This window comes from Bison bison, unplaced genomic scaffold, assembly GCF_000754665.1.
Source record: "Bison bison bison isolate TAMUID 2011002044 unplaced genomic scaffold, Bison_UMD1.0 scf7180017864295, whole genome shotgun sequence".
Classification (NCBI taxonomy): domain Eukaryota; kingdom Metazoa; phylum Chordata; class Mammalia; order Artiodactyla; family Bovidae; genus Bison; species Bison bison.
The window spans coordinates 12356270-12362502 of NW_011494867.1; the positions used below are offsets into that span (position 1 = coordinate 12356270).

The 6233-nt window shown below is 46.8% G+C and overlaps 1 protein-coding gene across 1 annotated transcript in view; it reads right to left on the reverse strand.

Annotated features, from left to right (window-relative positions):
* FBXO31 (F-box protein 31) overlaps positions 1-3800 on the reverse strand; it is a 34582-nt gene extending 30782 nt beyond the window's left edge. The window contains exon 1 of the mRNA XM_010850872.1: positions 3782-3800. The gene's annotated coding sequence lies outside the window, so the exon portion shown is untranslated. The remainder of the gene's footprint in view (positions 1-3781) is intronic.
* Positions 3801-6233: the final 2433 nt, after the last annotated feature.

Consider the following 6233-nt stretch of genomic DNA (forward strand, 5'->3'; position numbering starts at 1 on the left):
CCAGCCGTGGCCCCCAGAAGGCAGCAGTGGGAGGAAGGGGGCTGGGGGAATGCGGCTGGGTCGTCTCCCACCTGCTGTAAACTCAGTTCCCCAAACAAAACCAAAAGGTAATATTGATTGGAAATATAGTTCATTTTTGTTTGCGCTAGATTAGGGGATAATTATAACCCTTAATAAAGTATGGTTGGAATTTCTGAGGCTGTAAAAGGAGGCAGAGGCAGGGATGGGAGCTGGTAGAGAAGGGGGGGTCCATCAGGCTTGGGGTGGGGGCGTTTCAGGCAACTGGCTTTCAGGTTTCCTGCTCTGAGGACACCCCTCCAACAGCAGAGCACAGGTTCCAAACTCCTATGTGTCCCACAGCTTGCTACTTTTCTTAGCTGTTACTGTAACTGCATGAAATGCCTTTTTAAAAAAAAAATAATAATAATGTAGCAGATCTGGAAAAGCACTTTGCAGCCAGCGCATCTCAGGATGGACAAATGTAAAAACCAAACCTAGACACAGCCCATGGGCATTTCCTATTAAACACTTAGAATATTCAGGCTGCTAAGCAAACAGTTCCCCAGGACAGCTGATACCACCTACACAGTCAATGAGACTTCTTCCCAACCAGCTCCACCTCTGCAAAGATGAACAGCCTCAGTGCCAACAGGAGCCTCGCCCCTTCAGCCAGAAGATGCTGACCCTGTCCAGCTCCATGATGGGCACCCACTGGCCAAGGGAGCCCCACTCCCACTGAGGCCCATCTGTCATTCTTAAGACACTTATTCCTGCTACAGGCACCCCTGCTGGGTCTCACCACCCACTCCTGAGACCAGAGGGTAAGCAAGAGTCTGACTCTGCCATCACGTCTCCCCAGACCTCCTCTCAGATTTCAGACACTCCCCGACACCCCACTAATATTCAGCAAGCAGGCCTGCTGGGGCTACTCCAGGTTCCTCCCCTGCCCATCACCGTGGGGCAGACAATGAGGGCATCACTGGCAAAGGATGCTGACTCATGAGTGAGAACCCAAGCCACCTCCTGGACCAGTCCTGGGCTTCTCAAAGGACAGTGGTTCCTCCAAAGTCCCAAAGACACACTCCTTCCAGCTAGAAAGACAAACCAAGATCCTCAACTGAATTACATAACCACTTTGTAAACACAGCAAACAGTGACTACAGCCCAGCAGTTCTTCCTGGCAAGGCACCTGTGTTTGTCCAGTTAAATATGGCCAAGGGGGAATCTTGGCTCAGCACTTCCTGGGGGCCAGACACGCTTTCTAGCTTGCTGCTCTGAGGCTAGCGATGTCCGCTAAGAGGAAGCGTCTCCTGCAGCCCTCCTACTCTGCTAACTGGAAGGATTAGGTTTCTCTGTGGAGCAGCATACATGATGCAACTCCCAAAAATAAAGAGCCTGTAGTCCTGCCACTGAGCAAAGCAGGACAGGATAAGGGCTTCCCTCCAGTTCTGAGACCCTGCTGTGTGTCCAGGAGGCAACCTGGCTTCCTCTTTCTCCTGACTGGGACAGGGATGCTGCTCCTCCTACCTAGACAGTCTGTTTATACACCACCACCCACCCCACACCCCCAGAACAAGCAGGCTCAACAGGCATTGCTTAACGAGAACCATAAAATATTCCCAGAGCCAACAACCTGCCCACTTCACCTCCTCCCTGGATGATCCTTCCGCGCTCAGCCATGTTTATCAAAAGCCACATTTTTCACATTTCATGTCAGCATACTAAACAGAACAGAAACAGTGTTTTCTTCTGTATGCAAATACAAAACTGAATATTACTTTTGATTTTCCTATTTCTGTCATACAGCTCAAACATTATGGGAAAAGGATATTTCTAATTATGATGGAATTTCAGCCCACCTTAGACTTACAACTGATCAAAATATTATACAAATATTATTCCAGGGGTCACTGAGGCACTTACCATCAAGAGAAGAAATGGGCAAATTATATACTATATAGTTGAAACCTGACTTTATGTTTCTATGTCTTTATGTGTGAGCATTTCCTTTGTTTCTAAATATATCTTTTGCTATCATTTGAATGCTCTGAGTTGGAATCACAGTCTGAATTTTCTAGACGCATTAGCCTCAGGTAGACCTCACAAAGTGCCGCAGAGATGAACCGTGTTAAAAATGGCCAGTGTTTCAGAATTCACCAACTAAACGGTGAAGTATTAACCAAGAAAAGCCTCGTCAGGGTCAAAGGCAAAGAACGGACTTGGCTTCTGCCCTATGCTCTGAGAAATGACGGCTTATTTATAGCCCCACAAGCAAGTAACTGCAGGAGGCCTGGAGCCAAAGGAGTGATGCATCAAAACACGGCTGGGGGGTGGGGGGGGTGCAGGGGTTGGAAACGGGGAGAGGCGGAACACAGCTCACTCCCGACCCCGTGCTGCCTTGCAGGCCAGAGCTGCTCTGCTTTCCCATAAGAGGGGAGATATCACTTATTTGGTGTACTTGCCCCCAAAACAGAAGCACATATTTGGCTTCTGAGTAGCAACTTTCTTTCACCTGCCGAAAGAAACTATTTAATCCAACAGCTCCATTAGGCAGGGGGCTCAGAAAACCAAATTCTATAAAAACTACTGATCTATTATTATTGATTTACCACTGCTAGGACACTGAAAAATTGTGAGATTCGCACTAGCACTGTAACAGCCACCTCACTCTAAGTTTCTAGGGCCCCTCCCCCACCACTCTCCACCTGCCCCCAAGTCATCCTCTCATTTTAAAAAGAGCCCCTGACTCGCATGTCTTGCCCGCAAGAAAACAAATTTTAATTAAAAAAATTTTTAAAAACAAAACACAGGTGTGCAGCACCCTCTTCCCCAGATTGCTTGTCTTCTCCTCTGGGAAAACTGATTATCAAAACACAGAAAGCAAAGGTACATACACTGAGCGGTAAACACGCACACTCACTAACACCTCACTCGTCCTCCCAGAACACTAACAAGTGTCAGGGTTGGACCTGGGGCTTCAGAGCCAGGACTGCAGTAGGCTGCAACCACCCACCTCCTGCTCACCAAGGCTGGGATCGTTTTGGTTTTTGCCTCTGTGCACATGACTTTGACCTTATCTCCCACCACAACCAAATGTCTAGTTCAGGATGGAAGACGTTTAGGGACTCAGAGAAATGAGACTTGTCTCACGCATGACTATCCTTATACATACTCCAGTCGTAATTACACTAACCCTATGGGATGCCTGTTAATGCTACATGGGACTGCCAACCATCCAACGTTGGACCCAGATGAACTGGAAGTTAAAGTTACCAGAACAAACAAGTGAAACTGAAGACCCGGCTGTTGACAACCTCCATAACCTCAGGATGACAATCATTACTTAAACCGAAAGCTACCAGTACATAACATTGATCAATGCTGTAACTTTTGCAAAAGTGACTATAAGTGAAGTTTGAAAGTAAAGCACTATTGACTTTGAGAAAATGTTCTGCATATATTAAACAGAAATTGATCCAGATTAAATAAAACTTGCAAATCAATAATAAAAAAATAACAATGGAGAAAGGGGCAAAGATTAAGGACACAGAAATAAGAGAAACCAAAGCGTCCCAATAATTATATTTTTTTAAATGCGCATCTTCATGAGTTATCAGCCATCTGCAAATTAAATGAGATGCTGTTTCTCACCCAGATTGGCACAGATTTTTAGAAACAAATGGTTCAAACCAGAAAAACTTTAGGGGACACTGGATTAAACGACATAACGAACCCAGACCACAAAGGCAGCTCTGTGATGAGCACAGAGCACTCCTGTTACCTTCAGTGTCTTGCCTGTGCACGCCTCGTGACAGATGTGCAAAGAGGAAAACACACCTGTTAATATCTGGAGTGAAAAATCACCGCCCCCCCCCCACCCCCGCAAGATAACTGGCCAGTTTCTAGCAAAACTACAAAACTCATAACCCACTACCCCAGCGACACCAGTTCTGGATATATTCCTCAGAGAAATTATCAAATTTAACTGCATCCAAGGAAACATATGAGCTCGTTCACTATCACACTGTGTGCAGTGAGAAAAATAAAAACGAGCAAAGGACCACACACGGCCTCTCCAAATTATGAACCACCACACAGTGCTCAGGAAGCTGGAACCAGATTTAAATGTATTAACATAGACAGAATTTAAAAACACAAGTTGACAGATGCATAATACTCACGGATGATATATTTCCAAAAAACTAAAGCACAATAAGACAATGTTGGGGATGTTACAGGTGTATGTATATACAAGTAAAAGCCACCCACAAACGTGGCTGCTTCTTGGGGGTGGGAAAGACAAGGCTGATCTGGAGGGATTTGAGAGCTGGCTAGAAGGCTTTCTTTAAAAAAAAAAAAAAAGGAGAAAAATCAAAAGCAAATATGATAGAAGACTTAACTGTTATTTACTGGGGATGACTAAGAAGGCATCTGCTTTACCATGTTTGTCTTTCATTTTTTTAATTTCTCAGAGGGAAAATTCTCCCAGCTGCCCAGGCCACCTTGGTGAAGAGGAGGCCTTGACCCAGCTGTCACGGTGTCTGCTGTCCCCAGAGAGCTGCACTGAGAGGCACAAGAGCAGGAAAGGAAGGGCTTGTCGTCCTCCATCTGCCCTCATGCCTTTCTACATCTTCAGGAGGACTTTTCATATTTCCACTAGAAGTTGTAAGAACCTGTCCTGAGCTGTACCTCTGATTAATTTTACTCTGTGGCACACCTCTGAGCTTTCTGGTCACACAGAAGTCTTGTTAGCCTCTGTTCCTACACACCTTACAGTTTCCCCAGAGACAATCCCCTGGAGACCACCATACAGCTTTGGCTGACTGATGGAGAAACTTACAACGCTCAAAGCAACATCTGTGACAAATCTGGAACTCACAAGGGTACAAAATGCAAAACAAAGCAAATGAAAAGGTGGAACTCTCTTTGCCTCCGAAAGAGGTGAAATTAAAATGGCCGTGAAGCATCATCACCAGTTAGGGTGTGAGGGCTTCATCTGTATCATCTCATTTTACCCTCAGCACTTCCCAATAACAGTTGGGCCAGGGAAGCAGCATGTCCAGGATCTCAGAGCAGATAAACAGAGTGTAGCCACTGATGACCAATCCTGAGGGTTGACCACTGAGCTTTATGGTAGAAAGATGATGAACTGACTGACCTCCCTCTGGAGAGGATTTGGGGAAACAGGCCTTCTCATGAAGTCTTCCTGGGGGTGTAAATACCAACAGCTGGGCAATGAGTATGTAAGGTGTTATCAAGATGGACAGCCTCCCTGCTGCCCACAACCCCACTTTGGAAAGTTATACCCCAAGAAGATAGTCTCAGAAGTTCTAAAAGGTATATGTAAGTCCCACCAATTCCTATAAAATGCACAAAGGCAGTCTCGATGGCACAAGGAAAAACTGCAAGCTTAAAAGTCTAACAGTAAAGGACTAGCCTGTGGCATACACAGGCAGTGGAACACTATGAAGCTTTTTTATACTGAACCCTCTATGAAATCATAAATGATACGGTCCCATTTACGGAAAAATGTGTACATGACTCCACATGTGCGTATGGAGAGATGTTTTCCAAAATTTTAAGAGTGGCTTATCTTTGATAGCAAGGATCTCTGATGATTGTTTTACTTTCTTCCCTTTGTTGTCCTTCATTGTTTGATTTTTCTTCTTACCTATCCTTTTTACCGAAACTCTAGAGTTTAGTGAACAGCAGAGATCTGTCAACGTTCTGGGTTAAGTAAAGCTGTTTTCAGGGGATTTGTTACAAAACTATTCACCACCCTCACTTCGGACATCAGCATCCCTGAGCGGGGCATAAGCGCCCTCCAGCAATGCCCGCCTCACAACCCACCGCTTCATAGACCAGGTCCTCGCCCTCGAGACCGTCCAAACCCTCGGACTCCCCTAACTATTCAAGTTCACCCTCATCGATCTCGTCAGCTCCGCCCCCAAGGGCTGGGGACCGAGAAGGGTGTCACAGACGTCAGCTAGTTCCCCGGCCTAAACCCAGCCCCAGCTCGCGTCACTGCCCTCGGCGTCCTGGCCCCCGTAGCTGGGAGACCCCCTCAACCCTCTCTGAGCACCCCATGAACTCCGCTGCGCCGGGAACCCGCGCCCCGGATCTGTGGCAAGGGCCCCTGGGGTCACAGCAGCACCCGGCGGCTGGAACCTTCCCCCCTGGATCCCTGTTCGATGGCAGCTGCCCTTCCAGAGCCCGTGGGGACCCCACCCCAC